The sequence below is a fragment of the Python bivittatus genome, unplaced genomic scaffold, assembly GCF_059951505.1.
Source record: "Python bivittatus isolate LINGU-HERP-01145 unplaced genomic scaffold, Pbiv_v1 ctg000330_np1212, whole genome shotgun sequence".
Lineage (NCBI taxonomy): Eukaryota > Metazoa > Chordata > Lepidosauria > Squamata > Pythonidae > Python > Python bivittatus.
This window is the reverse complement of record NW_028277058.1, coordinates 29,926,624-29,946,149: the sequence shown is the minus strand read 5'-3', so window position 1 is coordinate 29,946,149 and position 19,526 is coordinate 29,926,624. Positions and strand designations below refer to the sequence as shown.

The window sequence follows — 19,526 nt, the reverse complement described above, 5'->3', positions numbered from 1 at the left end:
GTGAATACAAAGAAAACAATTATTTACTATCAAAATTACACTTTCATTTGTTGCTGCTTTTTCACTCTGACCCACTTTAGAAAGAACTAATTCATTTTCATTTAAGCATGTTGAACATAGCCACACACATATTATTTTACAATGATGTAAACAAGATCTGTTTGAGTATCTATCCCATTGAAGTGTAAAAAATTATAAATAAGTTTAAAAAGGATATACTGTTTGTCCACATAAAATGTCAAGATTAAATATATAGAAGAGATGTTTGGGGAAAAATTGTCCCCACAAACACCTAAAGAACAGATATGTTGTACAATTGCAGTCCTGCTATGTAGCACAAATGGGAGAATATACAGTATGTGCAAGTTTCAGCAAGTAAAAGATATTAAAAAACAGATGAGACAATGACTGGTTCATGCAACAGGGCCTGGATTCATGTAACGTACTATGACACTAACTAGCATGTTGTATATACCCAGTCCATGTCTCTAATGGATTGTTCAGTTAGGACTATCATATCTGAGCTGCAAAATTCTGGACAACCGGTAGATCACAGCAAAGAAATATGGAAACTAACTCGGTTGCCATCTGGTATTTATCTGTATTTTTGAAGGCCAGATGTGGTAACCTAGTTCAGTAAATTGTGAAAATGCAGAAAATCTGGTTAATTCAATAAATTATGGGTAAGCATGTTATGCAAACACAGCTATAATTAATTTGGCTTTTGGAGTAATATGTTACGCAAAACCTGCCGTCATGGGTTATAAACCAGGTTTTGTGGTTTAGACAGTATGCTATGACTTATTCAATACACTATACAGTAGTTAGAGGAACTGTGACTTAGCATGATATGTGAACACAACTAGTATCAGGCTGGGTTCAGGAGGAGATTCATAAATCCAGAGAATCAAATATATAGGAATTCAAGGCTAGAAACATAATTTTAATTGAGATCAGCCATTGCCTGTTGTATTGGGTGGCATGGAAACATAGCACTGAGTAACAAATGGAAGCCCATACCCAAAATCTTCAGCTTTGTCACAGATATGGGGATTCTAGGTACTTGGAAAATAGAAGGTTCTGAGACAGTGCCAATGGAAATAACAGGAGGGCAGGAGCAGAGCCCAGGAAATCTATGGGAAGTCCCTTCTAGAAGCTGACTGAAGTATGTGAAAGTTTTATAACATACTAGGACATCCCCAGAACATTCAGGAGGTAAAATTCCATGACATCCACAAAAGGCCAGTGTAAAGTTCATAGGGAGGCAAAAAGAGAAAAATTACCAGAGAAGACATTATATTACAGTGGCCTGAGACCTGTATTCAGGAGGGAGCTTTATTCTCCAAATTGCTTTGGATCAACATGTATGTGTATATTAGCATACTGAAGGGACTGTTAGTTTAGTTTCATGTGATCAAACTCCCTAGAAAAATCTACGCTAGGAATTGTTGGAAGTAATAGAAAACAAGGCTGACAAAGAACACACTGGATAGATACCATCAAACAAGATTTTGGTTTAAACCTAGAAACATAAAGTTGTAAATTTATGAAACACTGGAAAGAATAGAGGCAGCTAATCTATAAAGTCAGAGATGGGGGGACAGAGGGAGGGGGGAGAGAGAGGGAGAGAGAGAGAGAGGTTCTTCAGTGCTGGTCCACTCTCAGCTGAAGGATTTTATATTCCAGCCTCCATAATCTTCACTCACCTCCAACTGAAAATAAAGTATCTAAGGGATTACAGATTAAGTAGACCTATTATTCCAAGAAGCCTTTCCTTGCAATCAATAACTTCTGCTTCTCTCAATCCTCTGGCTCTGAATCTTTAGGTCTCTTTAGGTATCTACATTCTTGGGATGTCAGTGAGTGTGGCTGCCATAATCTCTGATGTTGAGGACAGTAGCCTTGGCATCATCTTCTCTAATAAACCAAGTAGAATTACTTGGTCCTGCTTTATTCCTGGAGGACCCTTCTTAACAATATGAGTCATTATATGCAGGAATTTTGTATCTGGACTGCAAAGCTCTGCATGACCGCTAGATGGCAGCATTAGGATATATAGTACTGTAAAAATTCTAGAATTTCTGAAACTTCTGATACTTTGAGGTCCTAAAATGATGCATCTCTGTGACCTGCTTCCCAAACAACACTAAATATGTACATACATACATACCTGATGCGGTTGGTGGATGGGTTTTGAAGAAGATAGCTCAAATAATCCTTACCTTAAGGTTTTCAAAAATTATAGTCAGATAATCTGAGATCACATCTGCAATTTCTTTCAGTGTTCCTAAAATGTAATTTGTCTGGGTCCAGAAACTTGTATTCATTTAAGGAAGTAAGGTGAGGTCTTACAGTAAGTTTATCAATTATGAACTGTTATTTCACTTCTTTCCTCAGTTATATTAGGAAAGACTTTTTTTCTTTGTCTTAAAACACAGAGAGAAGCAGAAGTAAAGATATGAAAAGGTAGCTCTGCCTTTTCTCTATTCCCCATTATTATTTATTTCCCCACCTTATCTGTGCAGCAGATCCTCTGCCTTGCTGAGTCTTCTTTTATTTCTGACATACTCCTACATCTACCAGTTACTACATTTTGCATTGCTCAGAGCAGCATCTTATTCTGAGCTTTAGCCTTCTGTGTTAATTCTTAATTATTAGCCCTTACTTCTATTTCTACTGCATCTTCTTTTTGCCTCTCAGATTGTAAGTGCTATTCATCTATATAGCATTTTAATTTTTTTACATGAGGATTATTTGTATGTATGTTTTGAATGTCTTGTTTTTCATGATTTCTATAGGCTTATTTATCCCACAGATTTCAAGCTCTGGTACAGTGGTACCTCGGTTCACGAACTTAATTCGTTCCACGATTCTGGTCGTGAGCTGAATTGGTCGCGAACCGAATCAAATTTCCCCATAAGGTTCAATGTAAATAAGGTGGGTTGTGTTTGTCACACGATGCGGAGTTCGCGAACGGAAGCAAAATTTTGCGAACGCTGCTATTCGCAAACCGAATTGTTCGTGAACAGAAGCATTCGTGAACCGAGGTATTACTGTATGTGCCTACCTTTTCTATGAATCATGTAAATCTATCCTCTTGAAGTCCAAGGTATGGGACTGACATCTCACAGCTGTTCCTTTCCTAGTTAACTTGAACTTACATTTCTTCATGGGCATATAGTTCCATTACATATCAGCCTGTGCCTTAGTCTTCCTTTACCTTCTGGTTTCCTGTAAACTCCTGATAAGCTCAGCAAGGTTCTTGCCAAACAGGTATGTCTCTGTTCTTGTGAGGTGCAGAGAATCCCTGGCATAAGTCCATTATGCTAGTGAGGGTACAAGCTCTTAGAACCTTCCTTCCTACAAGGTTTAGGAATCCACGAATTTCTTGAGGGGCCTATCTTCTTTGCCACTTGTTCTTTTCCAGGATCTTGCTCTCCCTTCTTGTCCTTTGACCATCAAGTGGGCAGGAATGATGAAAACATTATTTCCACCTCCAGTTCCTTCCTCTTCACAGCCCTGGTTTTATAGCTGATGGGGTATCTAATATTTTATCTAACACGATTTCACAATATCTGGTGATGGTGATGGAGGTAAGTTGCCATACTGAATATAGGTTCTATGTCTGTCTTCTTGCATTTTTATCCCCCATTCTCCCAAATTAAAGATAGAATTTATAATATAATGCTATATAATATAATATAATATAATATAATATAATATAATATAATATAATATAATAATATAATATAATTCAAATACTTCTGAAATTGTAGTTTAGGTGAGCATTTTAAAAGTAAATATTCTCCTCATGAAATTGTTTTCCACATCCACATGAAGTCAGTTTTATACCTTCTGGGGGTGATTCTCATCCTAAACCATAGGTAATCTGAGTAGTTCTGCATAATCAAATACATATTTCTTCAGAAATGAGTTGAAAGAACATATTCCCAAGAACATGTGCATCAGATTGCAAAACTAGATTTTAATACATTTATGTAACATGCTTCACAACTTTTGGTGAATTTAAGAAAAGTCTAACAATTTATGCATTGTGAACGTTTGTATGCTTATTGAAAAAGAAGTCTTATTGAAAAAGAAGCACTGAAAGCTTATTGAAAGCATTGAAAGCTTATTGAAAAAGAAGCTTTGGGATTTTAGGATTGTGGCTCAATAGCAGAAAAAATCACAAAGGTACTAGACAAAAATGTGTTATATCTTTGAAGGTGGTTCAGATGAAGATTTTCTATTGTTTGGCATTATGCTTCTATATGAACTTTTGGTTATCATTTAAAATTGTAGCACTTCAGTTGTATCTTGGCTTCTATGCAACATTTAATGTAGCATTAATGACTGATAAGTCTTTATAAATTATTTTCGCTTTTAATTTTTTTAAAAAATGTTGTATACATATGCAGAAGTGAACTTCCCAAATTATGGGTATTTTAGATTTTGATTCTAGATTGTCCAGCATCTTTAACTGTTTAAGATGATGAAATGTACAACCAGTTTCTTTAATATCAGTAGGGATCAAAATTACTTATGACATCATCTGTGCAGTTTAGCTTTGCACAGGTTTAGAAACAGCTTTAATTTCCATACTCCAGAATCTATGGAGAGGAGGTTAATGGATTGAAAGATTTGATCATGTAGAACATTGACAACTGATGCAGAAAACACAGATTAAAAAGTGGGGGAAAGAACATTGTGTTAGCTCTATGTCACGTTTCTGCATGGCAAATAGTCAGGCCTTACAAATTAAATTTAATTTAGCCTCTGCTAGGTTAAAAAAGAAATAAACAAGTTTTTCTTCTACTTAATGAGTTTTTGATCTGATTTTGCTCTAAATTAGGAGCAGCAATGGCTGGAGATCAAAGCTAGTCTATTTTATAGTAAACGAAACAGAATTTTTTCTCTAAGTCTGTTGTTCTTTCAGTTGCTCTCCTAGCTACGCTGCTTGTCTTGACTGGGATAATATTTTTAGTGATTTGACCATGTGGGCAGGGGTTGAGTTTCCAATAAGATACACCCCTCTCCTGACATGGTGATAATTATATAAGAAAAGTTTACGTGAGAAGATTTTGTTTGTTAGAGTTACTCATTTATTTTCCTAATTATGATGCTGGGAGAATACATAAAGGGAATGAGAATACCATGTGGTAAATCAGAGATCTGCTTTGTGCCTTACCACCATGTATATAGAAAAGGTCTAATAAAATATTCCAGACTTAGCCGATACTACAAAAACCTTTAGATTGTGAATTCATTGAGTAGAAAAAAGATTCATAAGAACTAAGGGTTCTCTGTATCAGGCCATAAGCCCCCCCAGCATCTTGTGTCATTCAGTGGCTCATCAGATGCATCTGGGAAGCTTATTAGAAAGACACAAGGGAAATATCTCTTCCCTATTTCTCACTAAAGTTTATTATTTTTGATTGTACAACTCTTAATATAGCAATTATTGTGTATGTATCTTCCATGAATTTATCTAGTCACATATAGTACTAGTGTTGCTCTGGAATTGTTGCCATACTTGGATTGATCTCGTGCTGTACTCTGTTTATCAGCTGAGATAATTATTTCCAGCTCAGCTGTAATGCATCTCAAATTGCAGTTGGAACAACTTCCCTGTTGAGGCAGAGCTCTGAAGAGCTTGTGAGCGGGCTGGTTTCTTATTGGCGGGAACTGTCATGTCACTACGCCTCCTGACTCTGAGCCAATTTGTCCTTATTGCCTTAGAGGTTTGGTTGTTATAGTGTCTGCCTAAGGCACCGATATATCAGAAGAGTTTAAATGCATCAGGACAGTTTCTTGCCTGTGTTGTTGTTACCACCCCCCACCCCCACAGCCACTTGGAGAAATGCATGAAGCATGGATTTTCTTTTAAAAGTGGGGGGGGGGGAGAGGACAGTATGCTTGGCTGCATCTTTTTGCATTTTTTAAACTGACAGCTAGAAGGAGCACCAATTGGCTCACAACTGGCTTATGATTTTTTCAGTAGTTCAAGATCAGTAGCAGTGAAGATGATTGCTTGTAAAGAATTTAGAAGTGAAAATTGTGGATCGATTGATGGTCATCACCACACCTGATGAAAATGAAGTCCATAGTTTAACAATGCATTTTAAGTACTGTACTTCCTTACAACTATCTATCTATCTATCTATCTATCTATCTATCTATCTATCTATCTATGTGTGTGTGATATATATATTTCATATATTAATTAATATATTAATAGTATATCCCCTTCCATTTAGCTTCAGATGATAATCTAGGGTTCCAATATCATGATATAGGAAGAAAAGCTTCTTATCAATGTTTTCCATGGCATATATAATTTTATATTCCTCTGTGTGGTTTCTCATACCTTTCTGATGGCCTTGTTGTAGTGTCATATTTCTATCCTTGAGTTGGCAAAAAACAATACTGGCATGAAAGCTGCTGCCTCCATTGCTCATCTCTACCTTGCCTGACTCAGTGTGGAATGGCGCAGTCCTGATTCTACACATGCCACAGGTGACAGACAAAACCATTCCTTTAATTCTCTGGTTCTGCTGGTCAGCGCATCACCAGATGGTGGGAAAAATATCCACTCATCTTGGCACTGCAACACTCTGCCCATCATCTCTAAGGTCCTTCTGCTTGCCATACTACACCCCGTTCTATCATAACCTGAGTTGAATCAAGTTTAAAAAATCAAATCAGAATCTTGAAGGGAGGTAAGTCATAAGAAGCAATTCCCCTTTTATTTTATTTGTATAAACAAATGCTGGCTGGGGGACGAAGGAGCAGTGAAAATAGCCAATAAGCTACTCTGCTATTGGTCTCCTAACTTGGCCTCTGATAGAATGGCTGGCATAGAGTAACACACCTTGTAGCTATTATTGGATGCTGTCAGCTTAAGGGGGAAACCACCAGTACAACTAAGATGAGTAAGGCTGTCTTACTCATAGGCTGGGTTGTTGAAACACAGCAGAAAACGAGATACTGCCAGGGCATGTTTGTTCTGTGGTTATGCATAAGTGGGAAAGTCCTTCACATTAGACTACAGAAACTATGCAACTATCTAAATATTAGAGTACATTTTTACTTATGTCGGAAATGCAACTGATTCAAATCATACTGATTAAGAGTTCTGGGAGTCATTGATACCACACATCTGACAGGTACCAAAATGGAGACTAAAGGGATATATAGATTTAATAAGACAAATGCAGTGTCTAGAAAGTTGAGAGTCATACTCTGTATAGAAATGAATATAAATAGGGGAGTTGTTTTATCCAGTTTTATCCAACTCACAAGTTGAGTTGTGAAGTTGTATAGGCTTGCTTAAGGGCTTTTGGATTCCAGTATTATAAGTAAAAATAAAGTGTAACATTATGTAGGTTTATATAAAAACTACTTCAGCTAAGCCCATATAAATTTTGTTTCCTCAGCTAATCCCATATATTTTGTTTCTTCAGATGCCTGATAATATTATTGTATTGCAAACCGGTAGGTCAACTTCCCACAACCTGACACATACCAGATTGGGGGACTGCAGTTCAGCTTTGGGTATTACAGTTCTAGCATATCTACATAGGTCAGGTTGGGAAAGGAAGCAGGAAATGATTTTTCCAACCTCAACATATATGTTCAAGCTTTCTCTTTAGCATGTGTAATTTCTATAACATTTGCACATGAGAGCAATTTTAAATCTTCCCATGTAAAACTGTACTGAATAAAACTGTTATAAACTAATCTTTGATCATGGGAATTTGTAAGCCTCAAAATAAATTATGAGATAAAACTGCTGATCGTCATTTCCGCCAACCGACTTCCTAATATTTATGGCCTCTCATGCATGAGTTTATCAGTGTGAAGTCCCCATTCACCATCTTACTGTCTGGATTTGCTCACTATATTCAACAGGTGAAGGAAGAAAGAATGTGTGTCTCATAAGGTGACATATTCAGAGTAAATGTGTGATGCATGAGTCACAGATAAGTCAGCCTCACTGGATACAGGTGTGGTGATTTGATGTCCTACTTTTTCATTTCGGTAGGTTGCATCTGTCATCTCAGTGCATAAACATAATCATTTCTAACTTCCCAACTACCTTGTGTAATGACTGCAGAGAAATAATAACAGTCTGACTGGGGTTATTAGATTCAGACTGCTACATCTGAACAGTTCTGGCAAGTGTGTATTTATGTATGATTCACTGATACCTGACCAGACTTGCTATAGCAAAATTACTAGACAAATGGGTGTATTTTCAATCTCAGATGGTTACTATATCATCTTGCTACCTTTTTTTTTTTCATGGTTTGCAATCACCCACTTGTCTAACAACTAAACTGCAACATTCATAAAATGCATATTGTACAAATATAAATTATCCAAATAATTTATTACTAGAGAAGCTTATATGAGAAAAGGTAAATGTAGCATTTAACAGTAAGTTTTACCATAAGAGTTCTTTATTTTCTAGGACACTATCAACAAACTAGCTGAAATTACCAGGTGATTGTTGTGTTCAGAAACTAAGAATATATTCACACAGCCTCCTCTCCCATCATGAGAACACCCAAGTAATTGTTCCTGGATGACATGTCCACATGCCACTGTCTGTACCTCAAGGTTTGCACATAGTTGAATTATGGCTTTAGGAGGTTCAGTCCTTAACTGATGCCTTTCATTTTATTACACTATATGCTGGATCAAGACTGATTCAATACTTAGATACTGAACATAAATCTGATCCACAACACAACATATAGTTACAGTATCATCAAATCTTCATCTTGTTTGGGTTGAAATTTAACATTCTATAAGCAAAGCCTTTTATTTATTTATTAATCAAACTTGTATGCCGCCCATCTCACTATACAAGTGATTCTAGGCGGCTCATACGTAAAAAGCATAAAAACAGTTAAAAACACACAATTAAAAAGACTACAATTGGAATTAAAAAGTGGAGAGAGCATCCTCAGAGCACTAACCACCCCTGGTGTCAGGAGTTCCCATTAGATCCCCAAGCTAGTTCGGCAGAGCCAGGTCTTAAGGCTCTTCCGGAAAGCCAAAAGAGTGGGGGCCAATCTCACCTCGGGGGGCAAAATATTCCACAGGGCAGGGATCAATGGTTTTAAATGTTTTTTTTTTAATGGTTACATTTTACTAGTTTCCCACAACCAAAGAATTTCAGCAACTCTTATGTTTCAAGAACAAGTCATAGATATAGAAACAGTATTCAGAACCTCTGGTGTATCTTTCCCCTTCCTGCCCTACCTACCTGACTGCTTGTCCTCTTTTGAGAGGACTGCCTTTTTTCCATCTGTTTTTTGCCCTTTGCAATTGTCAACTTTACTATGTCATTTTTTTACTGACAGTTTGAGAACTGACACATCACAATATGATGCCAACAGCATTTATTGGCATCCTCATCCCAATAAACCACTCTAAAATATTCACTGCTGCCCTCACTTGAGACAGGCAGATACCTTGTAGAGGTGGTTTTCTTAATATTCTAGTACTGTAAGTATTGTACATATGTGGACAAATAAGTTATCTTAAGCCATGAGGGATTTGAAGTCCTGAAGAAATATTTTGAATTTGGCTAACATTTTCAAATATAACCTGATGAATTGTTTATTTAATCCTTCTTTTTAGAAATAATATAAGATTAGTTTGGGAAAAGAAACGAGAGAGTAATCATATATATTTTTTCATTAAAATGTTCATTACCATAAAAACTAGAGGCTTATAATTAGGCAAGAAGCAACACCACAAGTTGTGTATAGGGTCAAACCCCTCTGACGGGGAGCTATAGAATCAGTGAAATCATTAGACTTAGGTACAATATATTTCTAGGGACATTGTAAGTCACAAGTCAAAAGATGCCCATAGAGTAGTAGGCCAAAACTGAATATGCCTGTTCAGTCTGATCACCTGTTCGTCTAAAAAAGACTTATTGCAGGGTCCCCTCCTTGCAAAATTCAAGGGGCATGAACCTAGTGACAGGTCTTCTCAATGGTGGCCCTCATTTATAAAGCTCTCTCCCACTGGAGGTATGGATGGCATGTGCCCTACACAGGTATTCCGTAAACAAGTCAAAGCAGCACTGTTCCAAAGAGTGTTTTGCCTTTAGATTAATGGAATAGTGCCTTTGATACATTGTTTTCTAAACGTTGATATTTATTATCCATATGATAATTTCTTTGAAGTTTGCTGTATTCTGCATAAAATCTATTTAGGTTGCTATAGGCTATAAATATTGCAAAGTATTAAATAATAATAGAGTAGAAACTACTTAGATGTCTTTTCTGCAATTCAGTTATTCCTTTCAATTTTTATAACTTTTCTCCTGTGTAATAAGAATATCCCTCATCCTGAAAGAAATAATATTTTCACTTTCTCTTTTATATGCTTGCTTGAGAAATGAAATAGAAATATGAAAGCTGGAAAATGATTAGTAAGCCTTGAAGATTACAAGTTCTTGATATGCAGCTTAATATCCTTTCAGTTATTCAAGGCAATACACAGCTGTTAGTATAATATGCACATTTTGTACATATACCCCAATAATTTTTGTTGTTTTTATAGCAGACTGCACTGTACTCAAATAGCCCAATGCTGCTGTATGTTGTGTGGGTATATTTTGTTATTCCTATTGCAAGATGCCAATAGGGATAGTACTCATAATAGCACATTCGGACAGCACTTGTAAGCTTGTTTCTTTATTGTTTAGTTTGAGTAGGTAAGCTCATATCCTCATAGTTATTAAGAAGAAGGAAAATGTTAAGGGAAAGGGAAATAGATCTGAATGAAGGTTGCCTGATGTGGAACAGAATTTATGAATATATGCAGAGAAGTGAAGGTATAAGTTTAATTATGTATGAAAAGACTAACATATAATTCTGAGCTGGTTGTGGTGAAGGGAAAACACCAGCCTCTGTGAGAGAAGGCCAACCAAGTATGAATGTCTGCAGGCTCAGTGTCTGCTAAGCATAAAGGCTGCTTTGAAGAGAGGGCAGGTATGGGGGCTGGAGAAGAAGGTTCAAGAAGATGGTAGATGAGGACAACAAAGAGAAGCCTGTGGAGAAAGCACCTGCTGGATTACCTTTATCAGGCCTGTATGAACAAATTCGCCACCCTTCTTCACTACCTGTTGTGGGCCCAACTCATTATCCAGACAGAAAAGATTGCTGGTCACTTTGAGGGAAGGAAGGAGGGAAAAGAGTATTTAAGGAGTTGCTTGTATACTCACAGCTGAGGCTGGAAGGCTTATTGTGACTGTTGGTGTGACAGCAGAAGAACTAGCCTCAAACTGCTGCTGCTAGTTCAGTTTACTTCCTTGTAGACATTTTATTTTGAATGTTACTTTGAGTTCTTGGTTTGGACTGCTCAGGCTCCAAAGAGTCTGTTTTTGTTTTCAACCCTTGTCCCTGAATGCTCAAGGAACAGAAGGAATAAACTTAAGCAGGTTCTCTAGACCTTTGGTGAGTCCAAAGTTTTCGCTTTCTGTTATTCACTAGTCACTTCCACCTCTTTCTGTCTACAAGGGTCTCTATCACACTGGTGTTATATAGGTTGTTGTGGATGTTATGAAAATAAATTCATGATGGTTGCATGTTATTACCCAGTGAATGGTGGTATTGAACCAGGATGAGTTTTGGGAAAAATTGTGCAACATTCTGAATTAAGGTATTCTGGGGAAAATATTGTTCTGTCAGGTGACAGGAATGGGTGAAAGGGAACATCATGAGAGAACAGAGAAAGTAATTTGTTCTTTCGGTGACTCAAGATTCAGTAAAATAGTGACTGTTTAGTGAGAAAAAGGACTGTTCTGAATATGTGGGAGGTGGTAAACCTGCCTTCATGGAGGTATTAAAATAGAAAGTATGTTAAAGTAGAAGGAATGGTGCTGCTATAAGGTAGATTTAACTATATTTGCTTCTCTTGTTATTACTTCATGTCTTGATTTCTTTGGTTTATTGTTTCTTATGCCTTTTCTGCACTTTGCATTATTTATTTATTCCATTTATATAGCATCACAATCTGATACGATTCCCAGTTGTTAACAAAATATATATAACATGTAAAACAATCAGGCTGCTTCTTCCAGAAGGGAGTAGCATGATAAGTGTGAGTCCTTGGTGCTCAGGGGCACTGATGATGTTACCTAGTCGGGTAATGAAATGTCTGCACGCTAACAACCAAGCTCAGAGAGCACCAAGGACTCCACAGATCAACCCCGAGCTACATATATTATCTTCTGTTGGAAGCATGATAAGTATGCACACACACATGAACAGCTTACAGTATGCTGGTGGGAAACTTCAATGGTGCATCTAATACGCCAGCTCAGCACTGAGTATAGTGAGAAGTTGTGGGTGGGATTTGAGGTCAACATAGAGAAAGAGCATACTTATGCCATATCTTATTTTCCACCTGACTAGTTTCCTGCCTCCACTGACAGTAGAAATTTAATAAAACCTAGGATCTGGGGGGGGGGGGGGATTCTCTAACTTGAATTGGGAGGGGAAAAATATTCCTTTTTTGAAAACTGTTTTGCTCATATTAAAACTAGGTTTTCTTTTTAAGATTCTGAAATGCTTGGGAACACAATGTTAATTTAAACATATACACATTGATTATGTGTCAAGTCATCGATTCTTAATGACCACATACTGTAGATAGATTTTCTCCATAAATATACACATATGCCCCACATTTTTTTACTGCCTCATATAGCCATGCACTTTTTCTATTATTTTAATCTCAATTGAAGAAATGTTTCTCTCTCTCCCCCCCAAAACCCCATGAGAATGTATCTTGAAACCCAAACTACTGAAATAGTTCTGGAGATTATATTCTAACTGATTAGTTTTATTATCTTGAATGAAAAGTATCAGTCTGTCTAATTCTTTATTTCTGAGCCTTATCATGTGGGGCCCAAAATAATTTCCTTCTTGACCCTACTTAAAAAAAGACCCCAATTCTCTAGCATCATGACTTTTGAAAGACAACATGCTAGGGAAGGCTAGCATGAGATATATTGTAACAGCATCCAATCACAGCATTTGGGCACCAGTGTATGAGTCTCATTGAAAGATACGATAAATTAGAGAAGATACCTCTGCACATAGAAACTTATTCAGATATTAAAACATTTGTATTACATATATTTCTGTTACTGAGTGCAAATAATGGAAGCACCAGAAGCTGCTATTAATTTGTTATACACAAATATGTTCTGTGAAATATTAATGTATTCAGCCCTGTATGTAGCTAGACACATTTTATCCCACTGAATTCCAGAGTCTGGAATGTATATACAGTAACTGAATGCAAGATGGCATTGCTAGTCCTGTTATAAAATGTGTGTATGTTGGTATTTCCTCAGATCCATCAATAGATATTTTTGTTCTTACATTAAAACTACACTTTGTCCTCTACAAAACAGAAATAATTATTTCACTAATCAACAAATGCTTGTAGATAAAGAATTACAGATGAATCTTTGCAGTTTTAAGTACTAAAGCACTGGAATTAATTTTCAGAAATTCTTGCTGAAATTATAGCTATGTAGGAAGCTTCATTTTATGCTATGGGGAAGCTGATTTTTCCACCTACTCTACTACATAATGGCTTTCCTTTGTTTTAACTGGCGTTAAGTTTATTGACTCAGTGCTCTGAGACTGAAGTGATTGGCTAAGTCATAAATCTTTAATTCTGCAGAGTATGGATGTAATATAATTATACCAAATGCATTTCAGAATAATTGACAGTCCATATAGGAGATGGCAGAAAGCTAAGAAAGTGATAATTGATTTTAACATTTTAGTCTATGGAGTCAATTTTTTGCATAGTTGAGTCAAAATATAATTATTCCAGACAGCCCAGCTGCTATTTAGTTTACTCAGTAGCCCTATTCCAAGTCTTCTGGAGCTCTATATCAACAAAAACAGATAGCTATGCCTATAATTTAATTATAATATGGGCCATGGACTTTGCATCTCTGAAAATTGTAGCTCGTTATGGAAGATAGCCCCGGTTCATTTAAAAGCTAAATATATATAGCCTTAAGTAGACTATCTAATGTTTCCTACTTACTGGTTTAGTGAATATTTACACCATGAAATCAGCTGTGATTGGAGATGTGACACTCATTAAATACAGTGAACACAATCATTATATCTATGAAATGAGATTTAGAGAGATGCCTAAAGTGCACCCCTGGGCTTTGGCTATTGGAAACTGTAAGTACTGTGAGGCATACAGAAGGATCTTCTCTGATTATTTCTTTTTAAATGGATTATTACACTAGAATATTTAGTGCATCATTACCATCCTATTAACCCACTTAGACGGCATAGTGACAGAACTGTGATTCTGTAATTTTCAAAGAGGATTTCCATATTTTGAAGCATGCTAGGGGGAGAAGGAAGCAGACAGATGTTCCATGCACATTTACAAAGGTCAAGGTTTTGTCAAATGGATGAATCTGAATAACAGAATATGAAAACGAATGGCTGACTAGAACATGGCTGGCAAACTGAATTAAGCAAATACACTGTGATTAAAGAATAAGTAACAGCTGCCTGCTCTGTACTAGCCTCCATATGTGTATGATATTGTCTTGATGTACAAATGTAGAATTCTGTGTATTTATATGCAAGGATACATTTAATGGTCTGGGCATAAGGATGTATTAGCAGGGACAAGTATAATTCATCATACATACCCCTACTGGGGGCTGAGCTGATGTTTATAAGATGCTGTGCCACAAATTTTCCTTGTCCATTTTGTCAAACATATGTATAGTTTGAAAGATTTTAATATCCTATTTATTATATAAACACACACATACAATGACTAACTGACAAACAACAGAGAGACGGTCTCTAGTATAGCATAAATATTACATTTTTAAAACAAAATGTAGCCCATGACTACTCTCACATTAATTACTATAATAAAGTTATGCTTTTAATATTGCCTACAATTTCCTGGAATACATATAGGTAGTCCTCACTTAGCAGCCACAATCGGGGCCAGCAATTCAGTCGTTAAGCACTGCGGTTGCTAAACAGAAAATCACGTGACTCCAATGGGCTTACGACCTTACTTCCCCTTTGGTCATTAAGCAAAGCATCATGGTCGCTAAGTGAAACATCATGTGACCACGACTTACAATTTTACTTCTGCCTTCTGTATTAACTCTGCTTGTCCCAAGCTGGTTGCGAAGCACGCAAATGGCAATCCCTTAACCACGGGATGTGGCAACAGTTGTAAATGCACGTTGGTTGCAAAGCACCCAAATGGTGATTGATTGACTGCAGGACACTGTGATGGCCATAAATACAAGGATTGCTCGCAAAGCTTTTTTTTTTTTTTTACACCATCATAACTTTGAATGGTCACTAAATGAGGCAGTTGGTAAGTGAGGACTACCAGTACCTAATTTATCCAAAGTGTTATTTGATGCTTTAAAATACATTTGTATATTTGTAGCCAGTTTCTGGAATATTTGTGCATTTCTTCTCGTTTTATTTTTTTTTATTTATTAGGTTTATATCCCACCTTTCATTAGGAAGCTTAAGGTGCTGTGCACAATGCTCACTCCTATTTTTCTCCAGAGCAACAACCCTGTGAAATAGGTTGTGCTGAGAGGTAGTGACTGATCTCAAGTCACCTTGGGTACTTCTGGGGCTGAGAGTGGATTAGGACTTTGGGTTCAGGTTGAGTGGAGTCCCCAATGGGTGAGTTGTAGATGTTTTCAATTCTGTTTACCATTTTATTGCTTTTTAACATTTTAATGTATGATGTTAGTTTGTACCAATTATTTCTGTTTTTTTGTCTTTTGTACACTACCCCAAGTCACATAATTTTGAGTTGATTGGCCATATAAATTCATAAACAAACAAACAAACCTTAGTCTCACAACTAATCTAGCACAATGATGGTGAACCTTTTGGGTTCGGTGGGTCAAAAATTCAGAAAATGCCTAACTTGACTGTGCTGGCGTGTCATACCCCCCGCCAAACAAAATAGAAACAATTCTTTACATATTCATTTATTTAAAAAAATACAGTCCAATCGTGTGTGGTACTATGCATTATATAAAAAAAGTCAGATAATTACAAAAATGAAATATGAGTAAAACAAACTCAGTTTCTTTGGTAATTCAAACAGGGAGGATAGTTGTGGTCAGGTGTTGGTGAATGCTGGTGTATCACCCAAAATGTCATGGCGTGTCACCTTTGACATGCGTGTCATAGGTTCACCATCACTGATCTAGCAGCTTAACCACTGAATTGTATTGGCTCTCTTGTTTTCTCTTACTTCTCATTCTTATTTAAAAAGTAATCTATGAAGCCATCACATAATTAAACCTTAGCATATGTAATGGAAATAACTGCATATTGAGTACCTGTTTACTCCTTCTTCCACATCCCTAACCTTCCTCCATTTTTTTCCCTGATGTTTTCAGTTGTACTGCATCTTGAGGTAGGGAGGTGACTTACTGCACTTGGTCAATTGATGTAATAAAAATGTATAACCCAGAGTTCAAAACTGTCACTAGCTAATATGATAATTTGGTTCTTTATTCTCCTGTCCATACATGCATAAGAAAAGAACCTGTAAACTATAGTCTGGCAAGAGAGTAAAAGAAGCTAAACTTTACTTTCCATACATGCTTAAGAAAGTATGACTCAAATTTATAGATATATAGCTACTTGCAATTAACCTTTGGAAATATTTAGGCATTAGAAGAGATGGTGTCACATTTGTAACGAATACCTGAGCCCAGGTTTTCACAAAATACCTCAAATAATTTCAACTACTTGAACTAGTGCCTGTAGTTGCATTAAAAAGAACCAGTGTGTACTCAGCTGCATCCAGGAGAAGCAGCATGTGCCTGAACAGATGGAATGCTTCATTTTGGATGATTATGAAAAGCTGATAGAAATATGGAGTGCTCATCAATAGCATTCTTGTGAAAGACAGCATGTCCTTGCATAGCTCTGTCTCTCTTTTGTTGACACTGAGGGGTGCTACGACTTACTGCTGTTTACATGCTAAACCAAATAGCACTGGAGTAGAAGTTACCTGGCTTGGATGGACGCAATTCATAGTTTACTAGGAAATGAAAAAGAAGGAACAGTGTCTCCTTTGTGATTTCCTGTATTTTTTTTTCTTCCTAGCACTTTTCCCTCATGTGCAGGGTCTGCTTTTTTTTTTTGTATAATGGCTATTATCTGCCATTCAGAGTTGAACAGATAATGTTTGAGAGAGAGAGAGAGAGAGAGAAGGAAATACATATATATGAAGAAAGAGACAGAGAAAATATCTGGGATACAGTATTTCATAATTAGAAGCCTAACATCTTTTGATAATTACAAAAGAAAGAAGTAATGCATCAGGAAGAATGGCAGGTAAACCCTGACTAAGACACAAAATGGTATGTGGGGTTGTTCTGTTCTGATTGTCAGCCCTGTAAAGTTAAAACTTTGTGGTATGGAAGAAAGGCTGAAGCCTCAGTAGCTTATTTAAAAAAAACACATCAAAATGCAAGTGGTACTATTTGAATATATACATTACTAACGTATACCCGAATAAAGCCATTGTATTCTTCTTATGTTATCCTTATGCACACTGATACAAAGTTTTGAGTAAAACTTGACTCCTAGTGATTTCATGGACATGTCTGTGCCATCTTTTGGGCAGCGATATGGAAATAGCATGCCATTGCCATCTTCTGGGAATGTTTTTATGTCCCAGCCTAGTCTACATGCCTCTATGTCCTTTTAGTCTCTTGTCAAATATGAAACAGGTTTGAATCTGCTTAGCTTCTGGGGCAAGACAAGGTTGGTCAAAACCCTAATCATCTGCTGAATATGCTTTATCAAAAAAGTGACTTCATTTCATATTTTAAATTTTCATATACAGCAGAGGAGAAGCATCAGGAACTGTGACTCTTGTATGTTTGATCATGCTTTTGAAGGGCACTGTGGCATAATCTTGTCGGTGTGGTCACCCACAATCCACATAGCAGACCATACAGATTTCTGTGCTGATTGGTGAACTACAGTACTAGAATTAGCGTAGGAAGATATAAACAGTGGTTTTCTACAATGGCTCTAGCCCTAATTTCAATGCTAATAAGTGCAATTTTTAAAATAATACCTCTCATGTTTATGTTATTGTATTTATATTCTAAAAACATGTCCGTGCGTCCTTTAAGAAAAATCCTTACTATTTCAAGGGTTTTTTATTTCATTGCCTAAAACTTCTGTATCATTTTGTGACTGTAATTGGAAAGGTTTTCTTACAGCTGAGTTCTCAAATAGTTGTCAGATATCATTAAGTGAACTATTCATCTAAAGCCTGCAGACCCAATATTTTTATAATTTGTTACCAAATATATGTTTACAGTCTTATACAGAGTTTGCATTTATCAGTCAACAATCTGAAGTCTCAAAGTTTAATTTAGTGGAACAGGTATTCTCTTTTAGTTGATTAGCGATTCCCTCTCTAATCCTGGTAGGCAGGATTTCTCAGCAACCCAAGCAGAAATGTTCCCTAGACAGTTCATACTCCTTCCTCAAGGATTTATCTATTTATCTATCTGTGTATCTATTTAACTTGTATGCTGCCTACTCACCAGAGTCTAGGTGGCTAGAGATGGTGGAAGAAGACAAATCCAGGGCGGGGGGTGGGGAGACAAGAAATAATCTCCCATCTTTGATATAGCACCATATATGCAATAGCACCAGTAAAGATTGATATATAAGCTTCGAAAGGCAACTTAGGGTTCTCCTTTGCACCATTAGAAAATGTATCTTATTTAGATGTACTAGGTTTCATCACATAGCTATTTAAAACTATGCCTATTCCTAAGACCTGCATTGAGAAATAAAGGTTAAAACTTGAGACTTTGAAAACTTTTTTCCTGTTTATTTAAGATGCTTTGAATAAGGAAAAAAGCCTTCAAAATCTCCAGCCAAAATGATGATATCGAGACATCAACACAATTTTTTTTTTCAGAATACAGAATGTACGAAGGAACATCTGCAGGGCCTGCATAGATTTTGAAGAAAGGGTGAGGACAAAGCAAAGGCAGTCTGACAGTGCCCGGCAAAAAGCCTTTCAAGTTCAAGAACACTAATACACAGAGCTTGGCAATTGTGAAAAAAACAAAGAAGATGTCTTCTGGTATATTTTCTACTGGGTGAATAAAATGGCAAAAAATAAAATAAAAGCAGTGTCTTAAACCTGGTTAGCTTGAGCTCCTGAATAGCCATTTTTCTTGAGCTCCCAAATAGCCATTTTTCTGTTAATTAATCAACTAAGGCATCCATTAACTGAATTATATGAAATAATCATTGGGCTAGAGAAAAGGCTACCGAATGAATTTTGAAAGCATCTGCTTTTCTTCAGCTTTAGGGATTTGAGACTTAGCAATTATGTAATTAATGTGTATTTTATCTATGAGATTTACTGCAAAAGACATGGCAACTATTATGTTTATTTATTAA

The 19,526-nt window shown here is 36.5% G+C and overlaps 1 protein-coding gene across 3 annotated transcripts in view; it reads left to right on the top strand.

Moving 5' to 3' along the window:
* The window catches only part of TMCC3 (transmembrane and coiled-coil domain family 3), a 120,739-nt gene that overhangs the window by 51,802 nt on the left and 49,411 nt on the right, over positions 1-19,526 (top strand). The gene's annotated exons all lie outside the window — the stretch shown is intronic.